Here is a 21,701-nt window from a genome sequence, read left to right as displayed (position 1 = left end):
GGACTTTATTGCTTGGAACGTATGAGATTGAGGGGTGACCTGATAGATGTGTAGACGTTCAGCAGGGGCATAGACAGGGTGAAAACACATTGTCTTTTCACAATGGTACTAAAATAAAATGGCACAGTTTCAAGATCAGAGGAGAGAGATTTAAAAAGGATATCGGGGCAGACTCTTCACGCAAAGGGTGCGTCTTTGGAATGAGTTGCCAGAAATAGTGGTTGAGGCGAACACATTAGGAACATTTAGAAGCCTTCTCGATAAGTACATGGATGGGAGAGGTTTAGAGGGCTGTGCGCCAAACGCGGGCATATGGGACTATTTCGCTGGGCAAAACATTCGGCATGGACGAGTTGGGCCCAAGGACATGTTTCTATGCTGTAAGACTCTATGACTATTATTCTCCGCCAACGTATTAACATAGATTATCCACTGACTGTTATTTTTTTAATTTCCCCTTCTGCAACCTCCGATACACAGGAGAAAGTTGCATATAAAAGTTGTTTAACAAAGGTGTTCAAACTATCGGAAGAACAAGAAATAATTTTTATAAATGCAAAATATTTTTTGTGCTGACATTATCAAGTCGATTGGAGATTAAGGTGTAACTCTGGTTTACCGGAAGTAACATAGTGTTCGCTTCCACAGAAAATGCAGTTTGATGGTTCGTTTATGATTCTTAATTATCTCTTCCGCTCACCCCTGGAGGCAACCACCGTTCTCCGCTGGGGTAACTGCACGCTTTCCAAATATATAACGTTTTATGTGGTGGCGATTGTTTAAGCGTATCTGATGGTTGTGATTATTAACAGACACGGTCTCGACATCAGAACACGCAGGCATGCCCTCTGGTGGATGCAGCGCGAATATACTGTGTCTTGTTCGTGACTGGTTCTTTGCCTTCTGATCGTTTCTCCTCTCTGCCTGCCTGCCTGCCTGCCTGTCTGTCTGTCTGTCTGTCTGTCTGTCTGTCTGTCTCTCTCTCTCTCTCTCTATCTATCTATCTATCTATCTATCTATCTATCTATCTATCTATCTATCTATCTATCTATCTATCTATCTATCTATCTATCTATCTATCTATCTATCTATCTATCTATCTATCTATCTATCTATCTATCTATCTATCTATCTATCTATCTATCTGTCTGTCTGTCTGTCTGTCTGTCTGTCTGTCTGTCTGTCTGTGTGTCTTTATATTTATCTATCTATCTATTGGTTGCTCTGTTCTCCCCTATTAATGTGCTTGTTGAAATATTGAAGTGATTGTGAAGTGATTTTATAGTTGCCTGAGGGAGAAGAATAATTCAACACCGCCACTGAGCACGATAAACTATCCATGCACGTTCGGCAGACGTACCAATGAAATAACTTGAAAAACTATTCCAGTTGGCAATTGACAATCAATGTTATTTTTGTAGATTTATTTGAACATAGAACGCAGAACAGTGCAGCAGAGGAATAGGCCCTTCGGCCCATGATGCCGTGTCAAACAAATTAAGGTAATGAGACCAAATTAAAGTAATCTTTACAGGCACACTTCAGACCATGATCGGAGTGACAACTGGATCAGGCAACTAATCTGAGTAGGTAAATCTGAACACAAGCAATGAGCATTTGGAAGTTGCGCAATCGTTTAAAAGGATATCGAATTGATTTATCAAGAAGGTCTGCTGAGATCGATAGGTAAATTAAGTGATGTATATAACTGCTGAATTCCATGACTTTTCCAATGGATTACAAGACAGTTATTATAATTACCCAAACACATGTAACTATATGTCTGTCTTTTCAATCTAACTAATGATCTCTCTCTCTCTTTCTCTCTATTCAGTTCTGGTGGCCTCATTACAGGAAGGATGTGGAAGATTTAGAGAGGGTGCAGAGGATATTTACCAGGATGCTGCCTGGATTGGAGGTTATGCCTTATAAGGATAGGTTGGGTGACCTTGGTATTTTCTCTTTGGAGAGAAGGAGGATGAAATCTGACGTGACAGAAGTGAAAAAGGTGATAAGAAACATAAATCGAGTGGACAGTCAGAGAATTCTTCTAACATGGCTAACATGAGGCCGCATATTTTAAGGTGATTGGAGGAAGGTATAAGCGAGATGTCAGAGGTAAGTTTTTTTTTACACATAGATCGGTGAGTGGGTGGAGCGGTGGGAAAATTGTGGGCTATGTGGAAGGGAAGGGTTAGATCGATATTACAGCAGGATAAAGTTTCGGCACAATATCGTGGAGCGAAGGGCCTGTACTGTGCTGCACTGTTCTAATTATCTATCTATCTATCTATCTATCTATCTATCTATCTATCTATCTATCTATCTATCTATCTATCTATCTATCTATCTATCTATCTATCTATCTATCTATCTATCTATCTATCTATCTATCTATCTATCTATCTATCTATCTATCTATCTATCTATCTATCTATCTATCTATCTATCTGTCTGTCTTTCTATCTATGTGTCTCTCCATCTATCTCTCTCTCTCTGTCTATCTATCTATCTGTCTGTCTGTCTGTATATCCATCCATCTACCCATACCCCCTCCTGATTCCATGGTCAGGAGGGGGTGTGGGTGTGGGTATTATTCTCAATATCATGAGTTGCTAAGACTCGTCCTTGGATAAAAGTCATGCTTTCATATTGTTAGACTTGTTCCCCCGTTGTATCTTTCCATTGGCAGATTAACCTGCTCTCTATCGCCCTTCTTTGATTTCTTGAAGACTGAGCTATTCTTCAAGGGGGGCACCCCACTGCTTGCCTCACCAATGCCTCACGCAATCTGATTGCATCACCAATGCTGCTGACTTGAGTAACAGTGATTCATTGAGACGTCACTTTGAATATGGCCCTCATCTTTCTTTCAACTTTTTACCTCATTATCGTTGTTGGACTCCTGCTATCACTGTTCAAATTCCATTCCCCCCAGCGTGTTCCTTGCCGATTTAATGTCCGTGCTTCGTCTCATTCTGTATATCACACACCGTCACATTGTGATATGTTGAAATATATAAGTTGCTGTACATTCTTTTAATTAAGCATTATGTTTGACATATCACCACTATTTATTTTTTCTCGATCATAATCCATTTCAATACAAAGTTCATACACGTTTGCTTGAAATAAAAACTTTCGCTTCAGTCTTCCATTACATGACCGGAAAATACCATTATGCATTACACAACTTATTGATTTTTGTCATCGGGATTCGCGACAGTCTGTGATGTATTAACGTCACCGACCTCCTCAGCAACAACAAAGACGTGCTTTTGCGAGACAACTGTGCCCCTAGGAGAGCCAATGTTCATTATGCATATCCACAGCTGGTTGTCTCGCTCGCCACCAATCACATTTGCACTGCAGGTCATGCCGCCTGCATTACCCAATGCAAGCTGACCTTTGTGTTTCAGGTAATGGTTCAAAAGGACACGAGAGCTCTGGAGATGCAATACGTCTGCCTCTGACTCAGGCAGTGGATAGGATATTGGGTATAGAAAACTTGGAGTACCGAAACTTATGTATGAAGAAGCAATCGATGAAATATTCTCAACCACATTTCTCTTGAATGATGGGGAATGACACACAACTGTTACATTCATTTATTTCCACTGAAAGACACTTTTTAAAACCTTCCCATTTAGCAATGAACGTTCCGTTTGTGATCTTACTGTTGTACCTAATATTTGTTTCAATTCAGGAGCTCCAGAAAAACGTTGCAAGCAAATATAATATTCCCGGAATTCATTTGAAACATGTGTAATACCGTCGTCTTTGATTGAATCCAAGTTACAACGAAATATATTTTGCCTTTTGTTTAAATCCCATATATTTATTCTCACCAAAAAGTTTGAGAAATTAAAGTTATTTCAAGGTTCAGTTTTTACTTCGAAGTAAATTTCTACACCTTCATATGAGCAAACCTGGAAAGCCCTTCTCCTTAGAGTTTCGATCACAGTTTGCCTTAGAGTCACGCCTCATTTCTTGTTGTATATCTTAGTTCTGATAATGAGGGAAGATTCCGGACATGTGAAACCTCTGACGGACAACGTTCTGTTAAACAATTCGTATTCCTGTATGCTCTCTTTCCTTGACGGATATTGTTGAGCTTCTTTTCTACGAAAAGCCATGACCACCTAGATCGAATAGAAATCAAACGAACCAACAGTGTCCCCAGTTAAGGAAGCAAATGGGAGGGTGTTCTAATTCATGATTTTTGCAAGAATATCCACTTAAACGACTTTAACAAGCGGTCTGTCGGGGTAAAGGGTTAAACCATTTCTGCAAGTTCGTTAGCATTGACAGCATTTCAATTTGTGGTTGCAGTTTCGGATGCCAGTAAAACCATTCGTTAGACAGTACATCGCCTTTAAGATCACATAATATCCAAGGATATGGTCCAGATTCCAGTTAAACATCTGTTAACCTGACGGAAGAAAATACTGAATATTAACCCTAATTGTTCGGAAACTGATTCAGAATGTAATATCAACGGTGGTTTGTGTGGGTGGATAACTTCAAGTTCCTAAGAGTGAACATCACCTATACCCTGTCCTCGTTCAATCGCGTTGACGCCATTGCGAAAGCGCAACCGGGCCCGTAAATCCTCAGGAGGGCTGTAGAAACTAGGTATGTTCCCTTTGATCCTCACCAATTTTTATAGATGCGCCAGAGAAATCGGATTGCATTAAGACTTGGTATGGCGACTGTTCTGCCCAAGAAACTGCAGAGAGGAATGGGTACAGCTCGGCACATCAAGGAAACCAACCTCCTCTCCATGAACTTTGTCCACACTTCTCACTACTCCTGTGATATATTCAACATAATCAAAGATCACACCACCCCGGACATTCTCTTTTCTCCAATCGTCCCCCCTCCCCCACAATCGGGCAGAGAATATAAAATCCTGAAAGCAAGTACCACCGGGCTCAAGGTCAGCTTTTTTCCCCACCGTTATAAGACCACTAAACCATTCCCTAGTATGATAAGATGGACTGTTGACCTCACAATCCACCTCGTTATGGCCTTTCACTTTACTGTCTCCCTGCATTGCACTGTCTCTGTAACTGTCACAGTTTATTATGCATCCTATTATTGTTTCCTTTGTGTTACTTCAATGCACTAATGCGATGAAATAAACTGTATGGAATGCCACGCAAAACAAAGTTATCAATGGACCTCTGTACCTTCGACAATAATAAACCGATTTAAATTTCACATTGACTGCCATTTTGTAATATTTGAAAATATCACATCCAGAATCAGAGATAGTCGCATACGTTTAGGCATAAACCACACCACCTGCACAGCAGCATATATAGCTTATTCAATATTAATTCAAATGCCAGCCGTTTTTTTAAGGGTGAAGAGGAGAAACAAATAAACAGAGATAAAGAGCAGAACTCAAACTTTATTACAGGGATCTTGCCTCTGCAAAGCAATGACCGTGCAAAATTATCTTCCCTGGCATTGATTGGAACAGCTCACTAAGATCTCCTCCTCCTCCTCGGCATCCACTTCCTCCTCCTTCTCCTTCTCTCCCTTCTCCCCCACCTCTCTCACTCTCTTTCTCTCTCTCTCTATCTCTCTCTCTTTCTCTCGCTACCAGTCGCCTCGCTTTGTATATCCTCAGAAGTGGCTGGTTCGCAGATACTGCGGCACTCACTCACCTGTGTCCTTCTGACAGGATAGTGTCCCCTCCGACCGTGTAGCAGTCAATCAGCTCAGTTCCTCCAGCAGCGCAGCGTTCCCTCAGTACGTCATGTGTGATGGCAGGACACTCCCTCAGCTCTGCCCTTCCCCCCATAAATGCCTGTTGAAGGATCACTACTCGTTCAACTCTGGCTCCCCAATAGTGTAGCATTGCCTCTGAACTGCCCGAGTGTCTGAGAGTATGTCAATATTCGAGCAGCCTGTCGATCTGTTTAAGAGTGTCACACTTCTGGTTCTATCAAACATCTGCACAAATCAATACTAATATCAAAATTGACACAGGCAGTTCCCTGTAGAAAGGGGAAAGGTTGGAGAGAAACGGACTGCTTATAGTGCGGGCAACTGAGAAAGTGAAAGGCGATGGGAGACTCAAACTTCAGATTATCCCAGCGAGATTCTCGGACAATTACATACCTTTGATGGAGCAGGAAATTTAACAAGATCCCGTGCACAATAAAATGACAAATGACAGAACTAATGTGGTTGGGGGACTCACATTTTAGATCAGAACAGATGGGAGAATTCATCTTTCCCAAAATCACCACCCCCCACCACCGGATAGCAAACCATAACCACTGGATTATTCTGAGTCAAAATATGAATGTTCTTACTTACTATTTTGATCAAGGTAGCGTGCCCGACAATAACGCATTCAGATGACAAATAATAATGGAGTCAGCATCGACCCCTGAAGCACACCACTAGTCACCCGACAACATCCGAGAAGCAATCTTCCGGCATTAACCTCTGATTTCTACCATCGAACCAATTGTGTGTCCAATTTGTCAGATTCCCTGGATTCCATGTGATCTAACCTTCCAGAACAGCCATCCATATGAAATCTTATCTAATACCTCACCGAAATCCATAGAAGCCACGTCTACCGCCTTGCTCTCGTTAACTTTCCTGATCACATCATGAAAAACCTCAATCACGTTTGTAAAATATGGTCCCCCATGTAGATAGCCATGCTGACTACCTCGAATCAATCATGCCTTCCTAGATGTACGTATATCTTATCCCTCAGAACCCTTTCCAGTAACTTACCTACCACAGATGTTAGACTTACTGGTCTATAGTTCCAAGTCTTTTTTTGCCGCCCTTATTAAATGAAGGCACAACATCTGTTACCCTCTGGTCTACCGCTGCCTCATCCGTGGCTAACGACGGTACAAATATCTCAGCTAGGGTTCGCTCATTTTTTTTTCTCCAGCCTCCCACTGTGCTCTTGAAGAAACCTGGTCAGGCTCTAAGGATTTGTCCACCTTCATATGTTTTACGACATTCAGCACATCCTTCACAGTAATGCAGACAATCACCAAGTCCTCTCCATTCGCATTTCCTAGTTCCGAAGTCTTCGTGTCTTCCTCCACGGTGAAAGCAGAGGAGAAATTTTCATTGAGTACCTCACTTATGTCCAGCAACTCCACAGTAGGATTTCTCATTTTGTATTTGAGCAGTCCTATTCTCTCAGTAGTTGCTCCTGTTCCATTACTACACGAAAAGATCTCTTTAGATTTTCCGTAATCCTCTCCGCCAAAGCTATCGCATGTCCCAATTTTGATATCATGAATTCATTCTTGAGTACTCTCCTCCATTACCATACTCCTCCAGGCAGCTGGCTTCAAGCCGGATTCGCGAGATACCAGCTGCCTGTACCTGACCCATACCTCCGTCTTTTTCATGGAGAGGACCTCAATATCTCTCGCCTAGCGACACCTAACAACCATGCAAGTAATTCCCTGAAGGTGGCGTCAGAGGTCAACAGGTTGGGGAAGAAGTTTTATGGCAAGCTGTTCTTCATCAGACAGAGCACTGAGTACAGAATCTGGGATGGTGTGTTGCAGTTGTAGAAGGCGTTGGTGAGGCCGCATTTAGAGTATTGTGTTCAGTTTTGAACACCCTGCTGTAGGAAACGTGTCATTGAAAGCTTGAAAGAGTATATAAAAGATGTACGAACATGTCGCCTGGACTCGGGGGACTGCGTTATAGAAAGGGGTTGGGCAGGCTATGCTCCTCCGAGCATAGGAGACCGAGGGTGATCTTATGGATATGCACAACATCACGAGGTCAGCAAATAGTGTGGATGCAAACCGTCTTTATTCCCAGGGTTTGGGAATCAAGAACCAGAGGCACAGGGTTAAGGTCACAGTGAAGAGATGTAATTGGAACCTGACGGGCAACCTTTTCATCCGGGGCTGGCCCGTATATGCAATAGTCTGCCAGAGGAGTTAGTTGAGCATGATATAGTAACAGCACTTGGAGACACTTGGATAGGTAATTGGATATGATTGGTTTAGGGAAATATGGGCAAAACGCGGGAAATTGGAATGGCATATTAGTCGCACCCGACCAGTTGGGCCTGTTCCTGTGCTGTATGAATTTATGACATTTGGAAAGGGCTGATCGAGAGCATTACACCGACGTTGGGGCAGGAATTTCTTTCAAGTAATTTGGACTCAACATTCGAGTAATACTGAGCAATTGGTTTTGGAGCCAATTTTTGGTTTCTGAAAATATTCATTGATGATCACCGAGTTTCCCGGTTAAATTAAGTTAAATATTCTTCTCATTCCTAACAACCACGCCCCTCTATCTCTCTCTCTCTGCCTCTTTGTCTCACTCTGTCTCTGTCTCTCAATGTCTATCTCTCTCTGTCTGTCTGTCTCGCTCTCTCTCTCTTTCTTTATCTCTCTTTCCTCGCTGTCGCAATCTCAGATCTCCTTTCGTCTCTGCCTCTCCGTCTCTCTCTCGCTGTCTCTCTCTCTCTCTCTGTCTCTTTACTCTCTTGCCCGACCGATGCATCCAAGCAACTCCCAGTCCCCTTGATATGTATAGCCCCGGAACTCGCTGGTTCCCAGATAGTGTGGCACTCCCTCATCTGTGTCCCTCTAACAAGATAGGTTTACGTCCGACCATGTCACTTAGATCAATCCCCCCAGAGTGCAGTTTTCCCTCATTACGTCATGTACGATGGCATGACACTCACTCAGCTCTGCCCTTCCCCACAGCAATGCCTCTTGAAGGATCACTACACGTTCAACTCCAGCTCCTCAATACTGTATATTGCCTCCGAACTGCCGGCGTGTCTGACAGTATGTCAATATTCGAGCAGCCTGCCGATCTGTTTAAGAGTGCCACAATTCGGGTTCTGTTAAACATCTTCACAATCAATAACAGTATCAAACTTGTCACAGACTCTCTGGAGAAGGGTGGAAGCTTGGAGAGAAACGGACTGCTTATAGTGCGGGCAAGTGAGAAAGGGAAAGGCGAGGGAAGATTCCAAGGTCATGCTTCAGAACTTCTGAAAATCCCAGAGTGATTCTTGGACAATTACATTCTTTGAAGGAGCGGGTAATTTGACAAGATCCCATGCACAGTAAAATGAAAAATGACAGAACGATGGTCGTCGGGGGACTAACGTTGTGGATGAGAACAGGCGGGAGAATTCATCTTTCCCAACATCACCAACCCAGCACCGGATAAGCAAACCATAAACACTGGATCATTATCAGACATGATATGGATGTTCTTATTTACTATTTTGATCAAGGAAGCGGGCCCAACAATAAATCATTCAGATCACAAACAACAATGGGCGCAACACCGACCCCTGCGGCACACCACTAGTCACGGGACAACAGTCTGAGAAGATACCTTCCGCCACCACACACTGCTTCTAGCATCGAAACTATTGTGTATCAAATTAGTCAGATTCCATGGATTCAATGTAATCTAACCTACCAGAACAGCCATCCTTATGAAGCCTTCTCTAAGGCCTCACGAAATTCATATAAACCACGTCCACGGCCCTGTCCTCATTAACTTTCCTCGTCACGTCAACAAAAACTCAATCAAGTTTGTACGACATGGTCTCCCATGCAGAAAGCCATGCTCACTACTTGGAATCAGTCCGTGCGTTTCTCGATGTACGTACATATTATCCCTTAAATATACTCTTCAATACCTTACCACAGATGTTAACCTTACTGGTCTATACTTACCAGGTCTTTTTTGCCGCTCATCTTAAATGAAGGCACAACATACGCTACCCTCTGGTCTCCCGCTGCTTCTCCCGTGGCTAGCGATGGTGCAAATATCTCAGCTAGGGCTCGATCAATTTTTTTTCCAGCTTCCCACCGTGCTCTTGGAGAAACCTGGTCAGGGCCTTGTGATTTTTCCACCTTCATATCTTTCAGGATATTCAGCACATCCTCGACTTTAATACGGACAGTCCCCAAGATCTCTCAATTTACCTTTCCGAAGTCTTCTTCTTTTCCTCCACGGTGAAAGCAGAGGAGAAATTTTCATTAATAACTGCACTTATGTCCCGCAGCTCCACATTAGATGTTCCCTTTGGTCATGGAGGGTTCCTATTCTCTATCGAGTTCATCCTTGTCCAATGCTATACATAAAACTTCTTTGGATTTTGCTTAATCTTCACTGCCAAAGCAATCGCATGTCCCCTTTTTGCTCTCCTGATATCCTTCTTGAGTACACTCCTGCATCCGCTATGGTCATCTAGGTATCTAGGTTCAATCGGATTCGGGAGATACTAGCTGCCTGTACCTGACCCATCCCTCCTTCTCTCTGTGACGATGGGATCAATATCTTCGTGTACCTGCACATACCAGCCTTTCACATAGTTCCCTGAAGATGGCGTCACAGGTCGACAAGTTGGGAAGGAACATTTTGGCACGCTGTTCTTCATCAGACAAAGCACTGAGTACAGAAGCTGGGATGTTGTGTTCCAGTTGTAGAAGGCGTTGGTGAGGCCGTTCTTGGAGTATTGTGTTCGGTTTTGAACACCCTGCTGTAGGAAACATGTCATTGAAAGCTTGAAAGAGTGTATAAAAGATGTAGGAACATGTCGCTTGGACTCGAGGGACTGCGTTATAGAAAGGGGTTGGGCAAGCTATTATTTCATTTCTCAGAGCATAGGAGACCGCGAGTGATCTTATGGATGTGTCTAACATCATGAGGACAATAGATAGGCCGCATTTGGAGTATTGCGTTCAGTTTTGGTCACCATGCTGCAGGAAACGTGTCATTTAAAGCTGGAAAGAATGTCTTAAAGATGTACTAAGATGTCGCCTGGACTCGAGGGACTGGGTTATATAAAGTGTTTGGGCAGGCTATGTCTTTATTCCTTGGAGCATATGAGACTGAGGGTGATCTTACAGATGTGTATACAATCATGAGGACAACGGATAGTGTGGATGCAAACCTTCTTTTTCGCAGTGTTTGGGGCTCAAGAACTAGAGGCACAGGGTTAAGGTCACTGGACAGAGATTTAATTGGAACCTTTTCACTCGGGGTTATTCCCTATATGGAAAATTCAGCCAGAGGAAGTAGTTGAGCAAGATACGTTAACAGCACCTGGAGACACTTGGATAGGCAATGAGTTGTAATGGTTTTGGAGCCAAATTGCGGTTTCTGAAAATGTCCATGCATGACCACCGTGTTTCCCGCAGCTTCACACCTTCTTTGCCTCTCCTTCTCCCTCTCTGTCCCTACTTCGCTCCTCTCTCACTCACTGTCTCTCTCTCTCTTTCTGCCTCTCTCTCTGTCCTTCTGTCTCACTCACTCACTCACTCTCTCTCTGTCTCTCTCTCTCTCTCTCTGTCCCTCTCTCAAACTCTCTCTCACTCACTAGGTCTGTCCCTTTCTCTCCCTCCTTCAGTCACCCCCTTTCTCTCTCTCTGCCTCTCTCCACCTGCCGGCATCGGGTTTCTGAACGGCCCATTAACCTATGAACACGACCTTGTTGTTCCTTTGTTTTTTGCACTGTTTTTTCTTGTTTCTTTCGTAATTTATCGTGTTTTTATGTCTTTGTACTGTACTGGTGTCGCAAAACAACAAGTTTTACACCATATAATAAATCAGATGGGTAGATAGGAAATTTTCAGGAGGATATGGCCAAACCGCGGGAAAATGGGAATGTCTAAGTTGAACAACGCTTCTTATCCATTTATCGGATTCCAATTTTGAGTCTCCGTTACTTCTCAATCTCTCTATCCTTCTGCATCTTGCTGTGCCTCTCCCCCCTCCTTTTTCTCCCTTGCTCTCTGTCTTTCTGTTCATTTTTGAGCGTGAATGCGCGCGTGTGTGTGTGTGTGTGTGTGTGTGTGTGTGTGTGTGTGTGTGTGTGTTTGCGTGTGTGTGTTCTTACCATTCCTAACTTTGCCCAAACTTTCCTCATCAAATTAGCCGACAAAACAGCCTGAGAAAGATAACCGAACAGCGATCTCTTTTCCTCAGGTCCCCACTCATCCACCTCCTCTGCACAATATGACAACAGGCGGCTTCGTCACACAAGGGTGGTGCGTATTTGGAAAGAGCGGCCAGAAATAGCGGTTGAGGCCGACAAATGAGCAAAATTTAAATATCATCAAGATAAGCAAATGGAGAGGAGGGTCAGAGGGCAATACAATACTGATACAGGCCCTTCTGCCCAAAGTGTCCCTGTCGACTACGTTGGCAGTCCAGCTAGTCCCAATTTCCTGCGTTCGCCTCATGTGGCTCCAGAACCCCTACCTCTATTTACCAATCCAAGTTCTCATTAATCGGTGCTATTATACCTGCCTCAACCACTTCCTCTGGCAGCTATTTCCATATCTTCAACAAACTCTGCGTGAGAAAGTTACTCCTCAGGTCCGCTTTAAATCTTTCCCGTCTCACCCCCATATTCTGGACACCTGTACCCTGGAGAAATGACTGTAAGCATCGCCTCTGCCTCTCATAATTTTAAATAGTTCTGTAAGGTCGTCCCTCATTCTCCTACATTGCAAGGAATAAAGACCTAGCCTGGCAAACCACTCCTTGTAATTCAGGCCGTCTCGTCCTGGCAACATCCTCGTAAGTTTGTTCTGCTCCCTTTCCAGTTTCATCACGTCTTTCCTATAACAGTGCGACCAGAGGTTTGGGGGACCATAGGTCCAAAACGGGCAGATGGGACTAACTGCCTGGGCAAAACGGTCGAGGCGAACGAGTTGGGCTGAAGGGCCTGTTTCAATGCTCTATGACTCTATGACTATAATGTCGGTGGCTCTGGATCCTGATCAAGAATCTGCAGTTTACAGCGCAATAGGAAGTGGTTCTGCGAGGAGGGCGATTGCTCCGGGAGCCGTTGCTCTGAAAGTTGAGGCGGAAGAGGATTAATACTGCGGGGAGGAAGCGAAGTATGCACCGCCCCTGCAGGTCAATAAACGGCCAGGGAGTGGAGTAACGGTGGGGAAGCATACAACATGAGCAGGGACTGACACGGGTGAGGGGAGGTGAAGTAGCATGGCATGGAGTGAATAGGTGAATAGGGTGTCACAGGTAAGGGGAACGAGGGTAATGAGCGATCCACTGTCTCAGTTGCGAACAACCATAGAACCATAGAACACTACAGCACAGAAAACAGTCAATTCGGCCGTTCTAGTCTGTGCCGAAACTTTATTCCGCCAGTCCCATTGACCTGAACCCCGTCCATAACCCTCCAGACCTCTCTCATTCATTTATCTATCCAACTTTTTCTTAAAAGGTAAGAGTGAGGCCGCATTTACTACGTCAGATGGCAGCTCGTTCCACACTCTCACCACTCTCTGAGTGAAGAATTTCCCCCTAATGTTCCCCCTAAACCTTTCCCCTTTCAACCTAAAAACATGTCCTATCGGACTTATCTCTCCTAATCTGTGGAAAGAGCTTATTCGCATTTACTCTGTCTATACCTCTCATAATTTTGTAAACCTCCATCGAATCTCCCCTCATTCCTCTACGCTCAAAAGAATAAAGTCTTAACCTGTTCAATCTCTCCCTGTAACTCAACTCTTGAAGTCCCGGCAACATACTAGTACATTTTCTCTGCACTCTTCCAATCTTACTGATATCCTTCCTATAGTTAGGTGACCAGAACTGCACACAATACTCCGAATTTGGCCTCAGCAATGTCTTATACAACCTCACCATAACATCCCAACTTCTATACTCAATATTTTGATTTATGAATTCCAGGATGCCAAAAGCTGCCTTTACAACCCTGTCTACCTGTGACGCCACTTTCAGGGAATTATGTATCTGAACTCCCATATCGCTTAGTTCCTCCACACTCCTCAATGCCCTACCATTTACTGTGTAGGTTCTAAATGCAGCATCTCTCATTTGTATGCATTAAATTCCATATGCCATTTTCTGGTCCATTTATCCAGTTGGTACAGATCCCTTTGCAAGCTTTGAAAGACTTCCTCGCTCTCTACAGCACATCCAATCATACTGTCAACAGCAAACTTGCTGATCCAATTTACCACATTATCATCTTGATCATTGATATAGACAACAAACAGCAATGGCCCCAGCACCGATCCCTGAGGGACACCACTAGTCACAGGCCTCCAGTCTGAGAAACAATCATCCACAACCATTCTCTGTCTTCTCCCACACCGCCAATTTCGAATCCAGTTTACAACATCTCCACGGGTACACACAGTGAAAGGATCGAATGTGCATGCAGAATGCCCCCAAAATGCCTTTACTATGGATCAACAACTCGATGGACTTAAAATATGGATGGCTGCCGAATAACAGAGATTCCGGTGGACCATTAGACTGAGTGCTCAAGACGCTGTCGTGTGGGAGTGGCAGGGTAGTGACAGTCATGAGGAGGAGAGGGAATGACTTCCAGTGTCCACACTTAATATATCAGACCCTCTTCTATAGCCAGCAACGACCCCCTGAAGATACCCAGAGGAAAGTACAGACCGCAATGTGTGGAAATTCCTCTTGGAATTATAGAAGGACAGAAAATAACCACTGCCATTACTGTAGAACTGTATTTCACTCGCTATCGGTGAGTATATTCCACTGAGTTTCCTAACAGCAGAGCAGACTAAATAGTTCGTGTGATTGCAGATTCGCATTCATTGGCGTATTTACACAGGGACATACCAGGTAGAATACTATGCGGCTGCAGGGCTGGTGAGGCAGAGAAGGATTCGTGGCGTGCGTTCAAGAAGGGCAGGAGGAATGGAGTTCAGGAAGAATGGAAGGACTGTCCTCAACGGATTCAGTTGGAACCATTCCATAATATATCCCGGGAATGCCGCAAAGGGGAATAACGTCGTGTTCAGACCGGAGGATGGGAAGTACCCAGCACGTCGAGCCGAGAGAATAAGCAACCAAATCGGGAGCAAGGATAGTTCGGCGATAAGGTCCCTGACTTTGACCGTCAGGGATGACGGATTTATTGCTGTTTTGTGACATGTAATGGAGGTTACACGCGATCGTTTCCTCAGGCACTTTCTTCCCTTGATTTGACAGCTGATGCGATTTACCTCTCAAACAACGGTTTGAAGTGTGTACGAGGACCAGGAGAATTAATCCTGATATCTTAGCCTTATAGAAGAAAGAGTGGCTGTGGATGTTGATGTGAGAAATGTGTTCTGTGAATGCAAGTACTTTCATGGTTTTCGAAGCCCGTGAACTGAATGCTTGGAAAACGGTCAACTGGCTCTGAATATCTGAAAAGAGGAGTTGCCCCGGCCCAACCAAATCTGGAGCAGTCTGCCATCGGCTCAGGGGATGAAAACTGGTGTTCTTCGCAATTCCAGCAATATCATAAGGCTTTAAGTGTGCCCGCAGTTTCTGAGGGAGGGGGGAGGGAGGTGCGGGAACGTAGATAGAAAAGGAGAAAGAGAAAGAGAGAGACAGAGACAGACACAGAGACAGAGACAAGGTACAAATAGAGAGAGAGGAAGAGGGTGTAGGATGGACAAAGAGAGAAGGGAGAATGGGAGCGGGTAAAAGGGAAAAAGAAACGTGCATTCTCTATTCCAGAATGAATGGGGCGGATTAGTTGAGTGTGCAATAATGAGTTCACTAATAATGAGTTGCATTTATGTAAGTAACTCTATCCATTGTGGACGCCAAAATGTAAATGTATGGTCTGTACTTTTAAAACGCTGTGCATGTAACTCCACAAAGACTTTTGGAACATTTCGCCAAAGTTGGTGATTCAGAAGGCAGACAGGACGATCATAATCTCAGAAGCGCCTCCTAAACAGGCACCTAACATAAGCAGAACATTTGACAAGGAACTCTGTGCTCCTTTCTTTCCCTAGTGTTGGTTGGTAAAAGTGAATTAACTGGCGGGATGGGAACCGTACGTCACCAAGTACCTCGAGTTTAGGGATCTGGTCGAGGGAAAAAAGGTCAAGATGCGAGGTGCTGGGCACGAAATCGAACAATGGTGGGTTGGGGAAGTTGGCCCCTGTCCACTAGCATCACCCACATATAGTTCCTTCTCTCCCTCTTAGTCATTGTTTCTTCTTGCGTTCTATATAAATTTGAGTTTCTCCTCCGCGTGTTCCTACCGATGGAACAAATAATTCACCTGTATCGCCGGACGCCAAGCAGTGATTTCGCCACTGCAGCTTTTAATCACCACTGATCAACCTAATACTGTCGGAACAAATGGGACTTACCATCTCAATCTATGCAAGCGCTTTGAATTTAAGAGACAGTCCGATTTGGTGTCTTTCAGTCCTGGGCTATTCCACGGTCATCCTTCGCTGTGTATTTCCTGCCGTCAGGCCCTCTCGATCACTCCGTCACTCAGTACTGGTCGGATTTTAATCAGGCAGAGACTGTAGCACAAATGAACAGAACAAAAGAGCATAAGACATTCAGGTATCTGGTTCAGGTTTATAAGAACAAACCTCACAGATGCTGATATATTCCAAATCAGAAGCAATAATTCCACTCAGCAAATACACTGTAAAGAAAGTCGCTCTTAACTGTTCAATGAGAATGAGATGATGATCAATCAACGGTAAGAGGCTCCTTGTGCAACGAGACCGTATTTCCTCAGTATCGCTCACAATGCAAGTTCGAGACTGTCCAACTAGAATGTGGTGACAATGCCACGTGTCGCGGTGATTTCCGCAGTCATGTTTGACCCTCAAACCTGGTCCGTTTCTCCGGTCGATTCAACCTGATACACTCGCCCTCGTTACACAGTCAGTTATGTCGTGACACCGGTTCGAACAGCAATTTGCAATGATCGGTTGGAATACTGAACCTAACACCGCAGGCTAAGAGTGAGAAAAAGCCAATCATTCATTCGCTGCGTCTCTAATCAAAGTGCAGTCACGTGCATTTTCTACCACATGAAAGGAATTCCCAAGGAAATCCGCAAAAAAAAAATTCCTCGGTTTGGTGCAATGAGCCCCAACACATTCTCCTGGAAAGAACACACAAATCCTACTGTTACCATGCAATTAGCACGCGCACTGTACCCCAAGTTCAATACTTCTAGACTACGATAAGAAAAATACCATTCCCCCATATCTGTCCTGCCTATTCTGCTAAGATTCTGATGGACATGATCTACCATATTTGGAGAGAGGGTCTGTGTGCGTCAGAAGTCCTGACTGAGAAGTCTGTTGGAGTTCTGAAAAGAGATAATCAAGAGGGTAGATGAGGGCTGGACAGTGGATGTTGTCGACATGGACCTTAGCAAGGCCTTTGAAAAAGTTCCTCGTGGGGAACTTGTCTGGAAGGCTGTATTGCATGGGATCGAAGGGGAGATAGCGGATGGATTCATAATTGGTTCAGTGGTAAAAGCAGAGACTGATGGTCGAGGGTTGTTTCTCGAACTGGAGGCCTCGATGCAGTGGTGTGGTATCGGGATCGGTGCTGGGACCTTTGCTGTTTGTGATTTAAATACATTACTTGGATGTGAATGCAAATTGTTGATAAATTTGCAGATGATACCCAAATAGGTGGTGCTGTAGAGTGTGTGAAAGATCATGAAAAATTACAGAGGGCTCTTGATCAAATTGGGATATGTGCTGAAGATTGGCAAATAGCTTTTAAACCAGATAAATGTGAGGTAGTTATGAAGATCAAAACGAGGTATGACTTATACGGTAAACGATGGAGCCTTGGAAAGTGTTATGGGACGAAGGAGCGCAAGTCCATGGTTCGCTGAATGCGGCGTCACAGGTATATAGGGTGCTGAAGAAGGCATTTGGCTTTCTGCCCTTCATCATTCAGGGAGTATAGGAGTTGGGATGTTAATGTTGCAATTGTTGCAACGACACTGCACTTGGAGTATTATGTACAGTGCTGGTCGCCGTATTTCCGTGGAACGTAGGATATTGAGGGGTGATCTGACAGAGGGGCACAGACGGCGAAGTCACAGAGTAATGATACTGGCACGATTTGCAGGAAATGACAATAACCGGATAATATAAATGACAGTCTCGGGAATGAGCTGAAAACCACATAAATATCATCAGTCACGGTCCTCAAGACCACTGCTATGTTGTCAACCTCGGATAGTGGTTCCTGACTCTTTTTAATCACAGCAGGTTCCATCGGCTCGCAAACTAGAAGCTTCCCTCTGTGCTCCCGCCCTCCGCTTGCTACAGTGCTCCATTGGAAGACTGAACATGTTTGATTGATCTATGCACCAATCAGAAAACGTGGTTTGGTTTCCTTGTAGGTCCTTTTTCGAGTGATATGTTCAAGGATTTTTTTTGTTCCAAGTAATCAGATGAGAGGTCTTTGATTGATGAGAACAGGCAGGTTCCTGATCAATGAGTTTCAGAGCTCAGCACCTGGGGTAAAGCAGCTGCACGCCAACACGGCAGATTGCGACACTCACATTGCCCAAACCAGGGAGCGGCCTTTCAGCTAAAAATAAATCCAACCGGTTCGAACAATACACTGCCATTATGCTGTGAACAGTGTTCTTCTAAATTTGCATTCACAGATATTTTCTGATACAAAGACTTTGGTTGAGCTGTGTGTCTCATTCAAATGCGAGTTTGCCTGATCTGCTAATTCTAATAGGCGGGAGATTCAGTCCGTTTTCCTGACTCCTGTCCCTCGAATAATCTTCAAATATTCTTTGTTTAATTCAGCGACTCACCATCTGAGAATTTGATCCGCTCCTTGCCCTGGGTGGTTCTCAGCTCCGGCTTGTATGTGAACGGTGACGCCCGGCACAGATCGAGTTTCAGCTCAGACATTCCTCACCTGCCCGCGCAAAGGGAGCCGCCTTCTGCTGGAAACAAAACAATGTCCTTCAACAGTGCTCTACCACTGCAACTGAGAATAAGTTGGTCAAGAACTTTGAAGAAACCTTCCAGATGTAGGGAGCTTAGTTATACACATGCAGGCGAAGATATTGTTACTTCACTTTCTGGAACACTGTTTGCTCTAAGTCCCGCAACACTCTAAGTCCACTAATCACCAACTGAGCTTTAACAACATTTGGTGTTGGGCTGTCTGTCCGTTTCTGATTCCAGAATTAATTTATGTCAGGACTATCCTTCGTGCTCACGCAAGAGTTCACTCCAGAAAAAAAAGCTTCCTGGAGTATAGATCTCTTGAAGGACTTCAGTGCTGGTTTTCGCATTAAGGTCTTGATATAAAGGGGTATCTTTCCAGTGAAACTCACGCGAACATGTTATACACAACTATTTTGCTGAAAGTTCTGTCCCCAAAACCTTTCACCCAACAAGTTACTCCGTGTGACAAGCTGGCATCATCACACTGAACTGTTCTTACCCATCATAGCATCAAGGAAATATTTGATCTCCTAGGGGAATTGGCTCCTATCATCCCATCTCCTCCTGTCAGGCGGTGTAGAATAAGCCGGTGATTTTCTGGGTGCTCAGAATAACAAAGGAGTGACCGTTCTCAAGACTTCGGCGTTCCCCGACAGAATCAGGTGCAGGTCTGGCATAAATAAAAGCAAGCAACGGCAAGAACAGGACCCATCCACTCACCCACCCGGAAACATATGGGCCCAGCAAGATGCTCGGCACCCAGAGTGCCGCAGGGAGGAGAACATCCGACCCCCATGTTGCTGACTGGGGGATGAGCAGCTTCTCGCAGCTCTCTGCACTGTTCTTGAGGGCTAGAGAAGTGAAAGGCTACTTTCAACCACGACATAGGCTGCCATTACTCCAGACACAGCTCCGCGTTGCAGTCACTCTCGGGGTGGGAAACGTGAGCCGAACTGTTAAGGAAAATCAAGGGCAAAATCTGCAATGCATTATGTGGGGAGAGTGTCCCAGCCATTTTTAACAGAACAAAACACTTGAACAGAAATTAGTGAGGGAGGCACGGAGAGTGGGACATGCGGGTTTTCTCTAAGACCTTAGCTGTCTGCTGATCTGGTTCCCGAAACTCGGAGAGCACTGATCAATGACCTGTGTAGAAACGTGTCTTCAGGATTTCTGTTGCAAGCGCCATCCATAAGGTATTCTCGTTGATAGACAACGAAACAAGGCAGAAAAATGCAAGCTGGGGCACTATCAGAGCAGCTTGCTTTTCGGGCTTATTCAAACGTTTCCCTGAATCACCCTGGGGAAGAGGGAGAAGCTTCAACATGAATGTGTGCTTGCAGACAGAAGGTGCACTACTTCTAAATCCTAACAGCAAGTTTTAACAAATTGAGTATTTTTCTTCTGCCGGTTATAAATTCACCACACAGACGGCTGCATTATGTCTGTCTCTGCCTCTGTTTCTGTCTGTCTGTTGGTCCCCCTTTCTCTCTCTGTCTCTCTTTCTTTCTCTATCTTTCTCTCTCCTTCTCTCTACAACGCCAGTCTATTGCTGCCTTTCTCTCCTTGTCTGTGTCTGTCCCTGTTTCTCTCTCCCCATTCTCTCTCCCCCACTCTCTCTCTGTCCTTATCTCTCTCTGTTTCTATGTATCTCTCTCTCTCTCTCTCTTTCTATCTCTCTATCTCTCTTTCCCACTGTCTCTCAGTCTTCTGTCTTTCTCTCTCTCTCCCACTACCTGTCTCTCTAGCTTTCGCAGTCTCTCCCTCTCTTTCTCTCTCTCCCACTTTCTCTATCAGTCTCTCTCTCTCGCAGTCTCTGTCTCTCACTGTCTCCTCTCTAACGCCAGTCCATTGATGCCTTTCTCTCCCTGTCTCTCTGCCATTCACTCTCTCCCACGGTCTCTCTCTCTCTCTCTCTCTCTCTCTCTCACTGTCTCTGTCTCTCTCACTCTGTCTCTGTCTCTGTCTCTGTCTCACAGGGTCTCTCTCTGCTTTTATCTCTTTCCTACACTCTCTGTCTCTCTCTTTCTCTTTCTCTCTCCCTCTCTCTCTCTCTCTCTCTCGCAGTCTCTGTCTCCTCTCTGTCTCCTCTCTCTAACGCGTCAATTGCCACGTACAGCAGTGGAAGCCAGATCGGTGGGGGCGTTCAAGGAGTAGATAGATATCTAAATAGTCAGGATATCAAGGGATATGGGGATAAGGCCGGTAATTGGGATTAGAATAGCTTTTTTCTTCTTCTTCCTCCATGCCCCATTTCTCATTTCTATTTCCTTTCCTTGGAGCAGACTCGATGGACCGAATGGCCTGCTTCTGCTGCCTTGTCTTGTGATCTTGTGATCTTTCTCCCCCTGACACTCTCTCTGTATCCCTGTATCTCTCTTTCCCACTTATTGACTCAGTCTCTCTCGCAGTTTTTCTCTCCCTTTCTCTCTCCCACCTTCTCAGTCGCTCTCTCTCTCGTAGTCTCTCCCTCTCTCTTACTCTCTCACTCTCCTCTCTCTAACGCCAGTCCATTTCTGCCTTTTCTCCCTGACTGTTTCTGTCACTCTCTCACTCTCACTCTCTCTCACAGTCTCTCTCTCCTGCAGTATTTTTCTCTCTCCCACTCTATATCTCTCTCCCGGTCTCTCTCTCTCTCTCGCAGTCTCTCTCTCTCCCATACTCTCTCGCTCGCTCGCTTGCTCTCTCCCTTTGTCTCTTCACCCACACAACCCCTCTCCGTAACGCCCGTCTCTGGTCTCAATCTTTCTATTTTCACTCACGATCCACCAGCTACAAAACCACTACATTTCTCTAGGGGACAATTGACGTTGCCGCCGTTTCCATACATCCTCTGGTTATCCTGCACTTTTTGGCACGGAATTCGTCAGACCGATGAAGACAGAAATGGTCCTGACTGACCACATGTCCACTGCGGTCTGTCCG

The 21,701-nt window shown here is 44.7% G+C and overlaps 1 long non-coding RNA gene across 2 annotated transcripts; it reads right to left on the bottom strand.

Annotated features, from left to right (window-relative positions):
• Positions 1 to 3,082: 3,082 nt before the first annotated feature.
• On the bottom strand, positions 3,083 to 18,767 carry LOC127566685 (uncharacterized). 2 transcript variants are annotated; one of them, XR_007955778.1, is made up of 3 exons: positions 18,635 to 18,767; positions 16,182 to 16,343; positions 3,083 to 4,432 (listed from the first exon to the last, which is right to left on the bottom strand). It is a non-coding gene; the product is annotated as an uncharacterized LOC127566685 (long non-coding RNA). The 2 variants fall into 2 exon arrangements; XR_007955777.1 differs by lacking the exon at positions 3,083 to 4,432 and adding an exon at positions 10,044 to 10,531.
• Positions 18,768 to 21,701: the final 2,934 nt, after the last annotated feature.

This window comes from Pristis pectinata, chromosome 44 (assembly GCF_009764475.1).
Source record: "Pristis pectinata isolate sPriPec2 chromosome 44, sPriPec2.1.pri, whole genome shotgun sequence".
Lineage (NCBI taxonomy): Eukaryota > Metazoa > Chordata > Chondrichthyes > Rhinopristiformes > Pristidae > Pristis > Pristis pectinata.
The sequence above is the reverse complement of the archived record's forward strand: the minus strand, read 5'-3'. Positions and strand labels throughout refer to the sequence as shown.